The sequence below is a fragment of the Capricornis sumatraensis genome, chromosome 16 (assembly GCF_032405125.1).
Source record: "Capricornis sumatraensis isolate serow.1 chromosome 16, serow.2, whole genome shotgun sequence".
In the NCBI taxonomy this organism is placed as follows: domain Eukaryota; kingdom Metazoa; phylum Chordata; class Mammalia; order Artiodactyla; family Bovidae; genus Capricornis; species Capricornis sumatraensis.
This window is the reverse complement of record NC_091084.1, coordinates 68849886-68870382: the sequence shown is the minus strand read 5'-3', so window position 1 is coordinate 68870382 and position 20497 is coordinate 68849886.

The following is a 20497-nucleotide window of genomic DNA, read 5'->3' as shown; positions in this document are numbered from 1 at the left end:
GAGCAACTGAACAACAATACCCCCTGAGTATTGAACAACAATATTACAGTCTCAATAGCTTGGTATTCAACACAATGATATCTCCCTTCTTGCTCAGGTAAGTATCCAGTCACCTCCAATTAGGAGAGTGCTACTTCATGCAGCCATTCAAAAGCAAATTCTTTCCAACAAATGGCTTTGGTATCTTTCAGTGCCCTGGAGTCCTACACTATATTTTCTGCATGTATTGGTTGCTTCTTCTCAAGTGTCATCTATGCCTCATTAAAAACAACAACAACAACAACAACTGAAACTATCACAAAATAAAATCCTCATTTTATGACAAGACAAGAAAAATGTAAAGAAAAATTTTCTATGCCCTTTGGCCTCCTCTCTTCTCTGTACTGAACACTGTGTGTCTGCATTATGCATTGATCAAACCTCCCCCATCAGCAGAAATACCTGCTCAGTCATAAAGAACAACATTCTCCTAGCACCCGCAAGACAATTCCTTAAAAGATACCATTATTCTCCATCTTGTGAGGGGCCACAATGGCACTTAGATCTGGATTGTGTAAACTTTCACTAACATGTCATTTAATGTACAGCCTTCTGTCTCAAAATACATATGACTGTGCCTTGACTTCTAAGGTGCAGACCAGTTCTTAGAGCTTTCTGAGATGCTAGGCCCTGGTTATAATCCTCAATTTGGCTCAAATAATATTCTCCATTTCTTTCTTAAATTGACTGATTAATTTCTCATTGATGTTCTGAGGACTTCTTCCGAAGCTGTGAATTTCATTTGGGATTTTGATCACAGTAACCAGGATTTTGTCCATCATCAGCGGTAATGACCCTCTTGGAAGTCCCTGTCCTTTGGCCAAAACATCTAAATGGACCATATTTACCCCCAGGAATTTTTGTTTGTTTGTTTGTTTGTGTATTTTGCCAGCCTTATTGAGAAAGACTGTCTCTTATTCCTGCCAGCCCAAACCAAAGCTGAAAAAATGTCAAGTAAGAGATTCTTGAGAACCTCATGTCTTCCTGAATGATCAACTTGCCTGCAGTAGGAGATGGTGAATCCAAGTGTAAAAATAAGAGAGACTATCAGATTCAGAGATGGAGATGAAGAAAGAAAAGGATTCCTGACAACACAGAAAATTATTTCTGACCATACAGCTTGAGCTGCTGAATTCAGTCAGTTTCACCTCTGGCTTTTTAGCTGAAGCTCTTCTTTTTTCCCCTATAAATCATTTAAAATTAAGTCTCAGCAGCAACTACATAGATCTTTCCTACACTATCTCCTTCTATATAAGTAGTTCTTCTGTGACCTCCCCTAAGATTGTAGTCTTTTACTAATGACCTAATTCTGGTAGATGAATCAATTTCCTAACATTTCTAAAACAATCAGAATGTATGTCCAATGACTCAAAGCCATCTATTTTATTTTTTTATAAACTTTAAAGAATCTTGTGCTTTTTTTTTTAAATGTTAAGAAAAAAAAATGATGCTTTAAAAGACATTATCTGATGCCTTCATTAGCCACATGCTTTGACCCATTCAAATATGTCAAAATCAGGTTTTTCTTAAGTAAATGCTGTGTTTCTTAATCATTTAATGTGACTCGTGTATATTAGAAGTTAAAATATTATGTTGTCTATTTTTGATTTAGAGACAGAGACGGAGGATTTGAGATAGAGATTGATTGAAACTGAAGGAAGGTCTAAATTTCCAGGACAATGTCATTTCCTTCCATTCATACACAACATGAATTCTAGTATTTTGGAAGCAAATAACTTTTCTGGTTTCACATGTTCATAGCTGAAGAGGGATTTTGCCTCAGGGCGAATCACACTTCAAGTCTCAGCAATACCTGACATAGATGATATTAGAATGTTTTAGAGTTGATGATGGGATTAGTTAAAGCTTTTAGGGCTGTTGGGATGAGGTAAAGATCTTTTGAATGTGAGAAGGGCATCATTTTGGGGAGACCAGAGGAAAGGTTGAATTATGTCCCCTTCAAAATATATATGTTGAAATCCTAATCCCCAATACCTTAGAATGTGACCATGTTTGGAAATAGGCCTTTCCAGGAATAATTAAATTAAAATAAGTTCCCTAAAGTGAGTCTTACTCCTTATAACAAGAGGAAATTTGGACAGATACATTCAGAAGGAAGACATAATAGAGAACAATCAGTATTCACAAGGAATGGTGCAGACATGGTCCTGCTTTCAGAGAACATTCCATCTAGTCTGAAAGAAATACAAATAAGCCTATCGAGTGATGAGACAGGGGAAGTAAGCAAGGTGATAGAAATAATACTGATGGAAGCCTAATTAGCTCTAGAAAAACAGATATTACTGCTGATACTCCAGTGGAGGAGTGTGATTTTATTAATCTGAAAAATGTATGCTTAAGGAGACACAGAAATGTTCACTATATTCCTCCAAAGAAAAGACAAAATTTATCCACCCCCTTGAATTGTGGCTGGCTTTCTGGCTTGTTTTGACCAATGGCTGGGAGAAACTGATGTTATGCTAGTTCCGAGCCAACCCCATGAAGCCTTTTGGCTTCAATTCTTGTTTCCCATGTGATCAAACCCTGATGGGAATAACCAGTTAAAGGACCACAGATCACATGGAAACGAGAAGAAATGTTCCACCTGACAGCCAGCAAACCCCAGAAACTCTGTTCCCTTCAGACTGTGAATTGAATCCAGGACTCATAAGTGAGCTCAACCCAAACAAAAAAAAAGAGTTATGAGGCTAAGTCCAGCCCAAACTACCGATCATGAGATGAGCAAGCGGCTGTTTATTTTAACCTCAAATTTCGGGGTATTCTATTATGTCGCAAAAACTAACTCATAACATTGCTCCAGCATAAAAGACAATCCTTAAATACATTGAATACAGTGTGACTTTTAATATTTTTAACTGAAATATATTTGACATATATCATTTGTGTACATTTAAGGTGTCCATGTTGATCCGACACGTTTATATAGCATAACATGATTGTCATTGTAGTGATCATTAGCACTTCTATAACATCAGATAATTATCATTTCTTTTTTGTGGTGGAGAAAAACTCCAATATTTTATATATTTTTTATCTAATTCTTAAAAAAATAGTACATGGAGTTGTAAGGTTACCAATCAACTTTATACACAGTATGGGCAAAACAGAGATTATGGCTGTTATATCTAACTTTCTAACAAAAAAGCCTTTTTTGATTCAATATATTTCTCAAGAGGCATCATGAAGATAACATAACCTCATCTGATGGATTTTTTTTATATTGCCTCAAAAGGTTTCTCAAGAAGAGTCTATGCGGCATTGCATTTTTGCAACCCTGACACGAAGCAGTAAACATTTTCTAATTTTTTTTAAGGAATTTGAATTAATAGCTTTAACTACTTGGCAGAGAATCTAGTGGAGTATGAAACTGGAAACAAAGCAGGTAAAAAAGAAAAGGGGTAAACCTCAGTCAAAAGAAGATGTTAGAATTCCTATTTCAAGACTAGATGTGTGACTTCAGAGAGTTTTTTTCCCTTTTCCCTGAACCTCAGTTTCCTCATCTTTAAATTCAAATATTAATACTATATCTGAATAAAGTTCTTTTAGGATTAAATGAAATGATATACATGAATGCTTAATAAAATGTCTTATATACTGACAATTATTTCTGAAGAATAATCATGGCACTGATCATGAACAATATCATTGTAAATAAGTGGTAAAATGGGATTAGTATTCCATTTAGTAATAGTGTGTATTTAGGCAAAGCTGCCAAAAAAATAATATGAAGAGTGGATGTATTTGCATTAGTTCTATATTAAAGTATAACTCCTTAATTTTAGTGAGGTAATACTTCAGAAGCACTGATATTGTGTTAGGACTCAGTTATAAAGGGGTCTATTGTCAGATTTGCTAGTGCCTTTGTGGCCTTGGGGATGTCTTAGTATTTTTATGACCAAGACTTAATCTTCTTTCCTATAGCATGAAGCAGTTAGGTAGTTGTTAGAACTATTAAAGTTCTTTTCAGAGCTATCATTCTGTGAATCTGGTCAACTTTGAAGTTAGTATTCAGAAAGAATACCAGTCTTCCTAGTTTGTATTCAGAAGAGAGGAACAAAAAGGGATGCATGATTTAAAGGATCTAAGGTACCTCCCTCTGACATTGTCAGCCCCATTGGCTCTGGTTTGGTTCAGATGTTCCTTGATGTATAGCCAAGACAATATCAGAACTCTAAGAAAGAAACTGCAGATTTTCCAAGGATTGTTCCTGAGTGCCCCAGTTATTTCCAAATCTATTATACGAAGAGAAATAAAGCATGAAAATGGGCAACTTCTGATGGTTCTCAAATAGAAAAATGTGGAAGCTTTCAAAACGCCCCAGGCTCTTCTGTTCCACAGATTGCATTCTGGAAGTTAATGCAGCACCAACAGAATGAGCGGGTGGGGGTGGCGTGAAGGCTGACGGGCTGTGCCAGCAGTACTCCTATAATCTGCTGCCAAGAAATCCGCACACAGGGATCTTCTTCTAGCCCTGGGCCATTTCTGAACTGAAGTTCTGTCCAACTGGCAATAAAGACGTCAATGGAGATGGACAAAGCTTGCAAGAATTCAAAAAGTAACCCTCTATGACCTCCTCTCCTCTGGACAAGCACATTATGTTCTTACATACAGTCCATAGGCAAATTAGCAGGATGATGGTGTCTTCCTGAAGGGCTCAGGAGTGATTTAAAAAAATCTGCCTTCTGTGTGTGTCTGTGTGTGTGTGTAAAACCTGCATACTCAACAAATTTCCATTTTTATTTGGGCATATTATACACACACGCACACTCACATAAACTGGTGAGACAATGATTACAAATTTGTAATAACAATAAAAAAATGTTACTCTATTGCAAAAAAATAAAAAGTATAAAAACTTACTATTTAGGCTGCATCACAGATTCTAACTGGCCAGCTAAAGAAGCTGACATTGTAAAGACTTGAATGGCACATATACAAGTAGAGATGGCTGGGAATCACATAATGTTCAAGAGGGAGTCTTTGTTACCAACAACGTTTCATGGTCATGGATTTTAGCTGTAATTCCCCTTCTTTTAATGGATAGATTCTTTAAAATACTCTTAGGTTAGTCAATCATTTGCTGTTTCTTGTGTGGTTACCATTTCTGATGTTACTTAATTCCACTCCATTCCTCTTTATCTCCCTTTTCCCTAAAAGTGACAATCGTAGTTGTAGGTGAGTCCTGTGTCTCCATTCAGTTCAGTTCAGTTCAGTCACTCAGTCGTGTCCGACTCTTTGCAACCCCTTGAATCCCAGCACACCAGGCCTCCCTGTCCATCACCAACTTCCAGAGTTCACTCAGACTCACGTCCATTGAGTCAGTGATGCCATCCAGCCATCTCATCCTCTGGCGTCCCTTTCTCCTCCTGCCCCCAATCCCTCCCAGCATCAGGGTCTTTTCCAATGAGTCAACTCTTCGCATGAGGTGGCCAAAGTACTGGAGTTTCAGCTTTAGCATCATTCTTTCCAAAGAACACCAGGACTGATCTCCTTCAGAATGGACTGGTTGGATCTCCTTGCAGTCCAAGGGACTCTCAAGAGTCTTCTCCAACAGCACAGCCCAAAAGCATCAATTCTTCGGCATTCAGCTTTCTTCAGAATGTCTCCATTCAGTTCAGTTCAGTTGCTCAGTTGTGTCTGACTCTTTGTGACCCCATGAATCGCAGCACGCCAGGCCTCCCTATTCACCACCATCTCCCGGAGTTCACTCAGACTCACGTCCATCGAGTCCGTGATGCCATCCAGCCATCTCATCCTCGGTCGTCCCCTTCTCCTCCTGCTCCCAAACCCTCCCAGCATCAGAGTCTTTTCCAATGAGTCAACTCTTCGCATGAGGTGGCCAGAGTACTGGAGCTTCAGCTTTAGCATCATTCCTTCCAAAGAAATCCCAGGGTTGATCTCCTTCAGAATGGACTGGTTGGATCTCCTTGCAGTCCAAGGGACTCTCAAGAGTCTTCTGCAATACCACAGTTCAAAAGCATCAATTCTTTGGCGCTCAGCCTTATTCTCAATCCAACTCTCACATCCATACATGACCACAGGAAAAACCATAGCCTTGACTAGATGGACCTTAGTCGACAAAGTAATGTCTCTGCTTATGAATATACTATCTAGGTTGGTCATAACTTTTCTTCCATGGCGTAAGCATCTTTTAATTTCATGGCTGCAGTCACCATCTGCAGTGATTTTGGAGCCACAAAAATAAAGTCTGACACTGTTTCTACTGTTTTCCCATCTATTTCCCATGAAGTGATGGGACCAGATGCCATGATCTTTGTTTTCTGAATGTTGAGCTTTAGGCCAACTTTTTCGCTCTCCTCTTCCACTTTCATCAAGAGGCTTTTTAGCTCCTCTTCACTTTCTGCCATAAGGGTGGTGTCATCTGCATATCTGAGGTGATTGATATTTCTTCCGGCAATCTTGATTCCAGCTTGTGCTTCTTCCAGTCCAGCGTTTCTCATGATGTACTCTGCATATAAGTTAAATAAGCAGGGTGACAATATACAGCCTTGACGTATTCCTTTTCCTATTTGGAACCAGTCTGTTGTTCCATGTCCAGTTCTAACTGTTGCTTCCTGACCTGCATATATCTTCTAAATTTTCAGCATCACTGTTTTAGCAATATATTTAAACTCAATTCCCTTCTTCAAGCCTAGGTGCCTTTCACAATGTCACTGTAAGGAAAATATTTTCCTGATACTTTATGGGGTCATTCTTGAAATGTAACTGTTTTTTGGTTACTTTACAAAATTCTTTGGATTGGTGGTTGCTTCAGTTACTACTGCTGCATAACAAAGTTCCTTAAACTTAGTGCATAAACAGTAATCATTTTGCTCATAGATTTTCATGGGTCCAAAACTTCAGAAGGGTGCATCAGAGTTGCTATCTCTCTTCCTGGCATCTGGAGACTTAACTGAGAAAATCCAACAGTTAAGAATGAAAACGCACAGCATGGGGCCACTGAAATGATCTGAAAGTTCATTTATTCACAATTCTATAGACTATGCTTTATGTTTTCATCTCTAGTTTATAATTTTCTCTTCTGTAAAAATATGTGGGTAATTTTAGTATCTAATTCATAGGTCAGTTGTAAATATTATATTTTATGTAGGTAGGTAGGTATGTGTAAATGTGTTTCATTCTGCAAATTTGTTTGAACAAGTAGACAGTTTATTTTATTCACTTACATATCCATTAAAGATCTCGGCATGTAGAAGGTGTCCTTTGAATATTTCATGTGAAAGAAGGCATATAAAGTTCTTGTTAAAATTTTCCACAATAAAATAAAAGCTCTAGTATATATATTTATATTAAAAAATATTTATTAGGCTCCATTCATTAAGCATAATGGTTTTGAGCACTGGCACTGAAAACAATCTATCTAAATTCTTAGAGAATAAGCTTGGTCTCAGTTTATTCATAAAATAGTAACGGTGGAAAAAAAAAAAAAGTTCCCAAGTTATAGGGCTTTAGTGAGGTATGAATGCATCCAGCAAGTTGACAATGACCGCAGACTGAAACCATCTCTAAATGTCCTGGGTGTCCTTGTATTGTGGATCAAGGATCAGGTAAAGGGATTCTATGTGAAAAGAACCAAATTCTGGTAGCACAAGAGAGCAAGGAAGATAAGGTTGTACTAGTGCCTAGAAGATTATAAATGATTAGAAACATTTAAACACATGTTAAAAATACTCATTTCTCTCTTCTTTGTGCACATTGCTCTTAAATTTTTCCATTGTGTTACTAAGAGAATCTTTTGAAGGCTCGCCACTCGCAACTCTGCTCTGAATAAGGAAAAAGAGATTTTTCAAGTGTTTAAAGGGGAAATGCCCTCCACACTTCTTCCCTTTCACTCCTTCTATATTAAACATGTCAGGATAAGAAGAAAAACCCAGGAAATGAAAACCCAAGCAGAACAGAACTGGAGGTAAACAGGTCAGCTACTAACCCTCATTTGAAATTTTTCTTTTCAGTGTTAACCTTGAAAATTCTGAATTCTTTTAAGCTAGATACAATTCTGTCTCAATCTGTACATTGAAGTCACACCTCTCACATTTCTATCATCCCTATAAAAACTCTGATTTCCATAATGCAGTCGATTTTGGAGATTGAGTTTAGATAGAGGCATAAAGTAATCTAATTAAGCTAATTGAAAATAAGATAGAAAAATCTTAACCTTCCCAGAGATATTTCAATTTTAAATGAGGTGGTTTATTAATAGCAATGAAGCTATAGTTGATGAAATGCCAGGCTGGGAAACATAAAAAAAATGGAGAACTAGTGACTTAGCAGCAGCAGCAGCATTTATTGAGAGTCCACTATGTACCCAATACTTTGTGTATGATTTTGGTTTCAAAAAGGTTTTTTAAAGGCCCAGAGAAGTGAAAAAATTTGTGTAAGTCACACAGTTAATATAGCAACACATTTAGAATGAAACCCTCATTTGAACAAATGATTAATTTGCTACCAAGTACCAATAACATTTCTCTCTCTCTCTCTCTCGCTCAGTACTGTCTGACTCTTCGTTATCCTATGGACTATAGCCCAGTAGGCTCCTCAGTCCATAGATTCTCCAGGCAAGAATACTGGAATGGGTTGCCATTTCCTTCTCCAGGGGATATTCCTGACCCAGGGACTGAATTCTCATATCTTGTGTCTCTTTCAGTGCAGGCAGTTTTTTGTTTTGTTTTGTTTTGTTTTTACCACTTGAACCATCTGGGAAGCCCTGATAACACCAGCTACTGGTTCCTTAGCCTGGGCCTCATGATAATGAACTGGAATAATGTCAAGTAAAGATGAGTATGGGCCTCCCCAGTGGTTCAGTGGTTAAGAATCTGCCGGCAATGCGGGAGGTGCAGGGGACTCAGGTTCAATCCCAGAGTTGGGAAGATCCCCTGGAGGAGGAAATGGCAACCCACTCCAATATCCTTGCCTGGAGAATTCCATGGACAGAGGAGCCTGGCAGTTTACAGTTCACAGTATCACAGAGTCGGACACAACTGAAGTGATTAAGCATGCATGCATGCATGCAAAGATGAGTATATCTCAAATCATTATATGAGAATATATTTTAATTGATAGAGGCTTAATACCAGTTTCATAAATGTGAGATATATAGAATTTTTAATAATGTGAGTATGCTAAATGGTAGAAGATTGAACCATTTCCACTGGTTCATAGAACAACTTCCATGTTCTTGTTCTTCTAGTCATGAGTAGGTCTTTTTATTTGGGGGGGGTGGGGGAGGGGGAGGGCAAGTTGCTAACTTTCCTTCAAAGTTAGTGACTAGTACATGTATCTTCTTACCTCTGGAAACCTGTTGCCACAGTCATATTCTATAATTATGTGGCAGGACATGCGTGGTAATATTCATTCTCAGGATTTTCAGAGATATCTTTGTACTACTGCCTTTGTTGCTATGGAAATAATTTCTTGAGTTATCAACATTTCTCTTTGTGCTTCTTGGAATCCAAATATATTTCCACTGACAGCCTCCTTCAGCATCAAAATGTGATTTCTGCAACCACAATACATTTCCACACTTCCAATATGTAACAGCCAAATACCTGGACACACAATTGTATAAAGATACTATGGAATGTTTAGCTTCATGTCATCTGATAGACATTTATTTTCTGGTTGTCAGAAACTTTCATTTTCATTCCAAATATTGTGGCATCCAGTGTTAGAAGCCAAATAAAAAACAAAGTTCTTTCCTGAAGAATGTTTTCTTGTTAAGAACAAGGTCTTTCAGAAAATTTCTCTGACAAGGAGAAGTCAAGAAAGCTCAATAGTATATTAAATAATCATAGGCATACTGTAAAAAAAAAAAATAAAAAGATACTGTATAATACCAATCATTATTAAGATACCAAACTGAAAGTTTTCATTTATCTCAATCAATACAATGTGAAAATTTCTGGAAAACACTATGTTCTTAAGCTTTCAAGGTTTTTAAGAAGGTGCACAGCCCTTTGCAGAATGTGAGATCCATAGCTAATATTTTCTGTTTCTGGTGTTTGGCATTTCCTTAAAAGGAAATCTCATTAGCATTTACCACATCTAAGGCAATGCTTGACATACTTGGTTCTCTTTCATATGGACTAGTTTACTTTGTGATAACAGCTGTATAATTACAACATTGCTTCATTGATCTTCTGCATCAATATGATGAAATTCCACTGGATGGGGCAATTTCAAAAGACAATTTAAAGTACTTGAACTCAATTTCAGATGCAGTACTTTTCGCCAATTTACAGAAAGCATGGGAAAATAAAACTTGCTCCTTTCAGAGGTTTCTCTTCCTCATTCAGCGTTCATGTTCAACATTATTCCAACATTCAATGAGTAAGTTATTTTTGCCTCCCAAATAACCTATTTCATTACATTTATTATTATTTCTACTTGGGGAGAGGTCTTGGCTCTTTTATGCATCTGAGGTCACACTGGTACATTTTTCAGACTCCAAATCTTAAATGTAACAAATCATCCTTCAGCAGCATTCATGTGTTAGCATCTGTGTTTATCACCTGAAATCTGTGCTTTCTATGCCATCTACTCTCAAAGAGAATTTCTCAAACACCTGTCTTGTTTTTATTGATTTTATGGAACTCAAGGGAGAAACCAAGTATTGCTTTGCGTGGCCTCTACCAGAAATTAATTTATGGTATGCTCAGAGCAAAGAGACCCAGGCAGCTGAATTTTTCAATTTAGTTGTATTTCTTCTGGGTTTTATTATTTTTAAAATTTCTTATGGAAGCAAGCTTTTTTTTTTTTTTTTCCCAGTAGAGTTTACTTGATCTGCCTAAAGACATCAAATTCTAAAGCACAGTTCTTCTCTGACTCATTGTCAATAGATGGGGACCATATTTTCTGTCCTGATAGTGAGATTGAGTCAAACATAAAGATCTTCCCCCTTGGACTAACATCATGTTGATTGATTGGTTTGTTCAATTCTATTAAAATCACCCAAGCAGTCAAATGTCTAAAGACATAAAAGCATGGGGTAATTCTAAAACTCTGACATCTGTAATAACAGCCTATTGAATTTAAAAGTGAAATAGTATAGACACCTAAAGACTGACATATTCTCAAGATAATAACATCAATTATCTAATGAATTACATTTGTTAGAATAGGCATTTCTTGATTGTTCTTTATATAGTTGCTAATAAATGACTACAAAGGTCATCACATATGATGATGATAGCTGCCTAACAAGAAAGCTGAAGTGAGATTGTCATACTGTTGAGCAAGAAAGGGGACTGATGTCTATATGTTGTTGGTGCTATTAAGCCTGGATATCACCTTTAACTAAGAGCACTAAAAGTGTTATACCCTCTCCCTTCTTGAATATTCACTGAAAATCTCATGCTATAATATGACTTCTAAATTCTTTATAATAGAGATGTTTCAATTTTAAAAATTTTTGTCATTATTTTGAATGACTGATTGGAAGGTAAAAATATATAATAATGAACAATAATGCATGGAAATTACTTTTCTAACTTTTTATTGTGTTCAGTTGTATTTTTGTCATAGAATGACATTAATAAAAAGAATAGAGCAAGGAAAAGTTTAAATTTTGGAAAGCAATAATTTTACCTCCCCATTTCTAAGATTTCTTTTTTTTTTCCCTATCATATACCCTGAAAACTATTCTGTCTGTGATTTACTCAAAATTACACATCATTTGAAGGGACTTTCATTCAGGCATATTAAATACAGCACTAAATACGCCAATGAAAATATCAGATAATGCATATCTAGTTTAATTTAAATACTTTTTCAGCTATTCTTTTATATTTAATGACTTTTGCATATACACTGGAAATCAATGAATTGACTTTAATAGACTATATTTATTGTAAGTATTATTTCCTTTCCTTTCTTTGTGTCTAGCTCTGTTAGCTGGGCAGAATAGAGTGGTATCAACAGATAAAGAGTAAATTATAAATATATCTTAGAAGAGAGAATACCAAGTGTTTGCTTCTGTTTATGCCTTAGAACAAATAATAGTCAATATTTTTGAGCACTATTTTTGTGCCATGCACTTTCTGAAGCATTTTATAGTATGCATAAAAAAGAGTACATTATACAGATACACATCACATATCAATATCTATCTACCTATCTACCATCCATCCATCATTGTCTCCACCAGGAAGTCTCTGTACTCACATACTTGGATATTATTTCTTGGATATATCTTATCTATCTACCTGAAACACATATGGTTTTACCAGTGGTCATGTATGGATGTGAGAGGTGGACTGTGAAGAAAGCTGAACGCTGAAAGAATTGATGCTTTTGAACTGTGGTGTAGGAGAAGACTCTTGAGAGTCCCTTGGACTGCAAGAAGATCCAATCAGTCCATTCTAAGGGAGATCAGTTCTGGGTGTTCATTGGAAGGACTGATGCTAAAGCTGAAACTCCAATACTTTGGCCAACTCATGCGAAGAGTTGACTCATTGGAAAAGACCCTGATGCTGGGAGGGATTGGGAGCAGGAGGAAACGGGGACGACAGAGGATAAGATGGCTGGATGGCATCACTGACTTGATGGACATGAGTTTGTAAACCCCAGGATTTGGTGATGGACAGGGAGGCCTGGCATGCTGCAATTCATGGGGTTGCAAAGAGTCGGACACAAATGAGCAACTGAACTGACTGAACTGAATCTTGCCAAAGAGTTATGACTATAAGATATTTTACATCTTGAACAATTGACTCAGAGAATTAGGGATGTTAAAAATTCACTCTAATATTGGTGATTGCTGTTTAGTCGCTAAGTCATGCCTGACTCTTTGAAACACTATGGACTGCAGCACACCAGGCTTCCCTGTCCTTCACTATCTCCAAAAGTTTGCTCAAACTCATGTCCCTTGAGTCAGTGATGCCATCCAACCACTTCATTCTCTGTTGCCCCCTTCTCCTCCTGCCCACAATCTGACACTGACATTCATTCCAAATGAAGTTAGTGGCTGTAGAGTGCCCATTCTGTTGACATAGTAGCAGATACACTTTTATAACATTTGTATTGGTACAAAATATATGGTAACAACAATGCTTCTATGGTGCAGTGTGGTTTATTTCTAGACTTCCTTATCTCCCTGTTTTTCTTTTTTTCTTTTTTTAAATCTCCCTGTTTATTCTTTTTCTTTTTTTTTTAAACTCTCATTTGTCAGATGTCCAAGCAGTTTTAAGAGTACTTGCTATTATTCAAACAAGTATCTTTTCTTCTTGAGTTAATCAGTTAAATGCTGTAGTCTGCAATCAAGAACCTAAATGGCACTATGGATTGGGCTTGAGAGTGAGTTGTAGCAACACGGTCCAGAAGAATTAAGAACTTGTAAGACAGTGAACATCTTATACACATCCATACATATTCAAAAATAGGAACATGGAGACCTATGGCACAGAGAGGAGAAACCACTAGTTAATGTTTTAATATGTTAGAAGAAAGGCAAAGTTGGAGTACCTGAGTGACTTATAATGGAAAATAATATGAAAGGTATGAATATTCAACAAATCTTATATGTAATAGCTACATCTAAGTGTGCAGACAACTTAAATAAGATACTTCAATCACGGAGCCCTAAATGCTTGGGTCAAGTCACACACGAAACCCAGGCAGAGTGTGCATACATGGTAAAAACCCTTTCATAACTTAGAAGCACAGAGTTGGAGGAGATAGAGAGAAAAAATAGAAACTCAGTGACGTAAATCAAAGGAAGATCTTCTATGAATAATGGAAATAAAAACAAAAGTAAACAAGTGGGACCTGGTTAAACTTAAAAGATTTAGCACAGCAAACGAAACTGTAAGCAAGGTGAAAAAACAACTCTCAGAATGGAAGAAAATAACAGCAAATGAAACAACTGACAAAGGATTAATTTCCAAAATATACAAGCAGCTTATATAACTCAATACCAGAAAAAGAAACAAGCCAATCAAAAAGTGGGGAAAAGACCTAAACAGACCTTTCTCCAAAAAAGACATACAGATAGCTAACAAACACATGAAAAATGCTCAACATTGCTCATTATTAGAGAAAGGCAAACCAAAACTACAATGAGATATCACCTCACACCAGTCAGAATGGCCATCATCAAAAAGTCTACAAACAATAAATGCTGGAGAGGGTATGGAGAAAAGGGAACTCTTTTGCACTGTTGGTGGGAATGTAATTGATACAGCCACTATGGAAGACAGTATGGAGATTCCTTTAAAAACTAGGAATAAAACCCCTATATGACCCAGCAATCCCACTCCTAGGCATATACCTTGAGGAAACCAAAATTGAAAAAGATACACGTATCCCAATGTTCACTGCAGCACTATTTACAATAGCTAGAACATGGAAGAAACCTAGATGTCCATCAACAGATGAATGGATAAAGAAGTTGTGGTACATATACACAGTGGAATATTATTCAGCCATAAAAGGAACACATTTGAGTCAACTCTAATGAGGTGGATGAACCTAGAACCTATTATTATATAGAGTGAAGTAAGTCAGAAAGAGAAAGATAAATATCATATACTAATGCATATATACAGAATCTAGAAAAATGGTACTGAAGAATTTATTTGCAGGGCAGCAATGGAGAAACAGACATAGAGAATAGACTTATGGGCATGGGGAGAGGGGAGGGAGGGTGAGATGTATGGAAAGAGTAACATGGAAACTTATATTACCATATGTAAAATAGATAGCCAATGGGAATTTGCTATATGGCTCAGGAAACTCAAACAGGGGCTCTGTATCAACTTAGAAGGGTGGGATGGGGAGAAAGATGGGAGGGAGGTTCAAGAAGAAGATATATATACACACACCTATGGCTGATTCATGTTGATGTTTGAGAGAAAACAACAAAATTCTGTAAAGCAATTACCCTTCAATTAAAAAATAAATAAAATTTTAAAATAGCATTTAATTCTGCAAGTTGCCAAATTATAACATCAACTGAATTTAGTATCACCAGATCTTTAATACAAAAATTAAGGTACCTGACATTTACAAGTAGGATTTGGAATATTTTGTATTTAATATATGTGCTCAGTCACTTAGTAGTGTCTTGACTCTTTAAGACTCCTTGGACTGTAGCTGCCAGGTTCTTCTGTCCATGAAACTTTTCAGGTCAGAATACTGGAGTAGATTGCCATTTCCTATTCCAGGGGATCTTCCTGACTCAGGGATCAAACCTGTATCCCTTGCACCTCCTGCATTAGTAGGCAGATTCTTTACCACCACACCACCTAGGAAACCCCTATCTAATAGAGGAATTAAACACCACAAAGAGCTAATCCCCTTCATAATGTCAACATTATGAAGAGTGCTTATGAGAATGGATTCTGAGATAGTCCAATCAAAATGAAAAAATATATAATTTTAAGATTATGTGGAATTAATATAGATGAACTCAATATTTCAGTTTTAATCTTTCCAACTACTGTCTATATGTTTCCCTGAGATCTCAATTCATAACTCATGAATAGTCCATGGTATACTGATGTCACATGCCAAATTCTTTAGAAAAAGAGGAGAGAACCTACATTTTTCTAGAGGATATATTTACAGATTTTGTCTTTCCTTTGTAACTTACTAAAAGTCACAATCTTCATGCCAAGGACTTGAAATGTTTGCTGATGAGTGGAACATATTATTTTAAAAGGAAATAATCACCAAAATGAAAAAGAAATCTACATAATGGGAGAAAATATTTGCAAATCATGTATCAGATAATGAATTAATAACCAAAATACATAACGAACTCATAAAACCCAATAGTAGATGAAACAAAATAATCTGATTAAAAATGGGAAAAGGATATGAATAGACATTTCTCAAAGCACAACATACAAATTAAAACATCATTAATTGTCAGTGAAATGCAAGTCGAAACCACAGTGAGACATCCCAATAACTGTTGGGATTGTTATTATCAAAAAGTCAAAAGATAATAATTGTTGATGAGGTGGGGAGAAAAGAGAACCCTTATATATTGTTGGTAGGAATGAAAATTGGTATAGCCATTATGGAAATAATACTGAGGTACCTCAAAACATTAAAAATAGAACTATCTTATAATCCAGCAATGCCATTTCTGGGTGTATATTCAAAGGAAGCAAAGTCATTATTTAAAAAAGATATCTGCACTCCCATGTTTATCATTAATCACAATAGACAAATACAGAAGCAACCTAAATGTTCAGTGATGGATCAGTATATTTAAAAATTGGTGATAAACACACACAGTGTACCCTTAAAAAAGGAGACACTACCATTTGCAACAATATGGATGAATCTGAAGGACACTGTGGTAAAATAAGCTCTAAAAAAGAGAACAGTATATAATTCATAACATCACTTATATGAGAAATCTAAAATATTCTCATACAACTAGAGAGTCAAAGGGTGGTTCAGAAGGGCTACAGGGTGGGAGAAAAGAGATTTTGGTCAAAGATACAAATTTTCAGTTATGACTACATTCTGAAGATCTAATGTACATCATGGTGACTATAGCTGATAACAATGCATTGTATACTTGTGATTTGCTAAGAAAATAGATCCCTATATTATAATCAATGAATATATTAACTACCTTGATTTCAGTATCATTTCACAATGTTGTACACCTTAAATATATATACACCGAAGTGACTTTAATTTGTTGATAACACTTCAATAAAACTAGAAAAAAAAAGTATCAAAAAAGAATTTTATTTTATCCCTAAACACCAGTATATAAGAAAAAGGATTTTATTGATCAGAATTCTCAAAGATAATGGGTAATTAAATAGCATAGTTGGCTAAGGCATAATGTATAGAGAAAATAAATTCAAATATGGAACAACTGTTCCAATTAAGGACAAACTGTTGCATTTTTTTAACCCTTATTTTCTGCTCTGGAATTAACTGCTTACCATAAAAATTTATATGGACAACATTCATTTGTTTCAAGAGAAACTGTACCTCAACTCATGGCATTGTAACTTGGCTCCTGTGCATCACAAGATAATCAAACAGTAGTCTAATTTCAGTACATTTTCAGTGTCCAGGACATTCAGTCTTAAAAACCATTACACTACGCTGCTGCTCCTGCTGCTGCTAAATCGCTTCAGTCATGCCCAACTCTGTGTGACCCCATAGACGGCAGCCCACCAGGCTCCGCTGTCCCTGGGATTCTCCAGGCAAGAATACTGGAGTGGGTTGCCATTTCCTTCTCCAGTGCATGAAAGTGAAAAGTGGAAGTGAAGTCGCTCAGTCGTTACACTATACTACACTATATTAATAACCCTGATCAGAATTGGGCTGCACTGAGATTAGGTGGCTGTCTTGTCCATCTCACCTAACCAAAGTTCAAAAGATCTTGAGGAACTGGATTTATTAAGATGATCTTGTTTAACTTACAGATTAAAGCTAAATGTTACATGTAAATATATATATAATTATGTAAAATATGTATATGCATATTATACATATTGCAGAAGGAAATGGCAACCCACTCCAGCACTGTTGCCTGGAAAATCCCATGGATGGAGAAGCCTGCTGGGCTACAGGCCATGGGGTCGCAAAGAGTCAGACACAACTGAGTGACTTCACTTTCACTTTCATTATACATATGGGCTTCCCAGGTGGCACTAGTGGTAAAGAATCCATCTGCCAAAGTAGGAGACATAAGAGACCTGGATTAGATCCCTGGGTTGGGAAGATCCCCTGGAGGAGTCCATGGCAACCCACTCCAGTATTCTTGCCTGGCGTATCCCATGGACAGAGGAGCCTGGTGGGCTACAGTCCATAGGTTCACACAGAGTCAGACACAACCGAAGTGACTTAGCAAATACATTATACATATGTTTATATAAACATTTTATACAAAATATTATATATACTCTTTATGCATTACAGTACATTGGAAATACAGTGTAATATATGTGTACTGTATGTTGCAACTTCATGTAAAATATATGTATATAATAAATTGAAACTTCATTATTATATATATGAGTATAGATTAATTTTATATTAAGTACTACATACATTTAAATATATGCATATATAACACATATGGCAGTACTGAAATTATTAAAAGTGTATATAAATAACATATATAAAAAGCATATATAAAAATATATATATTTTCATAGCTTATGGTTAATCATTTATTTCTTTCACTTAATTTATCCCTTGACCTTGATCAGAAATGCAAACCTGTAATGTATTTTTGAAAATAGAAACTCTTATAACAGGGATTTCCCTAGAAGCCCAGTAGTTAAGACTCTGTATGTCTTACTGCAGGGGGCACAGGTTTGATCCCTGGTCTTGGAACTAAGATCTCACAAGCTATGGGGCACAGCCAAAAAAAACTCTTAAGACAATCTATTCCATAGTATATATTTTAGAAACAAATTATAATTCTTTGATGCATTCTTTAAAATATTTTTCTAGTACCTAGACAATCACTATCACCATGTAACTGAGCATGTGTGTGTGTGTGTAAAGGATATACATAAAATTTAAGTGGAAGAATAATATGATGTGCTGAAAATGGACTGAAAAGGGTGTAAAGATTGACAAGTTTCAGGAATACGAAACTTGCTAATCATCCCTCAGTTCAGAAGATGTAAATCATATGAGCAGGCATTTGCAAAGTCAATACTGAATTTACTCAATATATAAAATGAAGGATGGAAATATTTTATGTATATGTATGTATATCACTTTTTTAGTTAGTGTAATTGTTTCTCCTCTGGATAAAGCCAATTAGCTAGCACAGATGGTTACTCGAATTCCCAGGTAAACTTAGGAAGGTGCTGACCTCTTTTTTCTTTAGGATAGTCATTTATCTTGAAAACATGTTATGGAAAAGATTGTCTTTGCCAGACCGTGTAAAAGGGTGAGCTTCCCATTTGTTTTTGTAATCTCTTGGTAAATTGCCTGTTATTTGTATCACATTGTGGTTTAATGTTTATACAATAACATAACTGTTTTCTTTCTCTCTTACCTTTGTGGAAGTGACTTCCAAGTTGGGAGATGGTTTTGTTTGTATTCATATAGTCCCTGCATTACTATCTTACTATCTGTACTTAACCAACACTGGATTTCATTTCTCACAAATAGGTTACTTAATTACTGTCCTTATTGGAGACACAAGTCTTTGCCATTATTCCATTTGATTTTTTTTTGTTTTGTTTTTCAAGACAGATTCAAAGGTTCTCAAATAATACAACAAAAGCAATTTATATCTCTTACTTCTGAAAAGAGTGGTAGCAACTAGATAGACTAGGACTAAGGAGGACATGGTGATGTCATATTTTTAGTCCAGCTATTTTGAGAGCAGGAATTGAAAAATTAAGGCTCAAGGGACACACCTGTGTTCTCTCTCCATCTTCAGGGTAAAAAGATTTTAACCAGGACTGAATATATAATCCTTCTTGGTTAATTCCAGACACATAGGCAGAGGGGACCTTTGGGAATGTCCTTCAGTAGACCAAAATGCAGCTTGTAGACATTATACTATGTTCCAAAATGTTAAGGCAATTTAATCTGTATACTAATACAGTAGCCAATAAAATAAAGATAAATGCTTCATTTTGGAAATGCGATCCTAATGGAAAGGTGTTGGAAAGGCACTGGCTCTCACCATGACACTGTCATTTAAATTTATCTTGAAGTGTAATCACTTTAATTCAATGAATTTTTAGGCTTTTTGATATGTAGCTGGTAATAGGACCATTTTCATAGATTTTTATTGATGCTATTTAAATGCCTTGTCATACTCTCACAAAATCTATATTTCCTGAATAGTATAGTTTATACGACTAGAAAGAAAAAAAAAAAAGAGATTCACAGAAAAAGACTGTAATAAGCAGCTATTTTCATTTCTTTTTGTGATGCAGATTCAAAGAATAATCAGAAAAGTACAGAATCTGAGAGGAGAAGGAAAACTAGAGCACTTTAGCTGGAGGTATTAAGTGAATCTACATAACAGAGGGATGAGCCCATTAGACAAGCAGGAATCATGGGAAGTTACATTTCCTATGGAACACAGAGACTGGGGTAAAGGAGGTGGTCAGAACTAGTAAAGAGAATCACTAAATTAAAAAAAAAAAAAAGTTAAAGGAAACGAAGGTAGAAAAAAAATGTTAGCATTAACTCTAGGATTCTTCCTGGAATGCTGTTTATAAAACACAAATCCTTGTAGATTTTTTTTGTTTGTTTTTGAAAACTGTTTGGTGAACATGATAACATGTAGAGATTAAGCCATATTGGCCCAGCTTGAATAGGTTTACAGTTGAGGAGGCCAGGAGGCTTCTCAGAGGGAATTAATGGTTGGGTACATCTCCTCTACATGAACATGTATTGAACTATGGGACACAGGAGAGGCTTTAATTGTGACACGTGATTATTGGAATAAAGCACTATCTTTGTG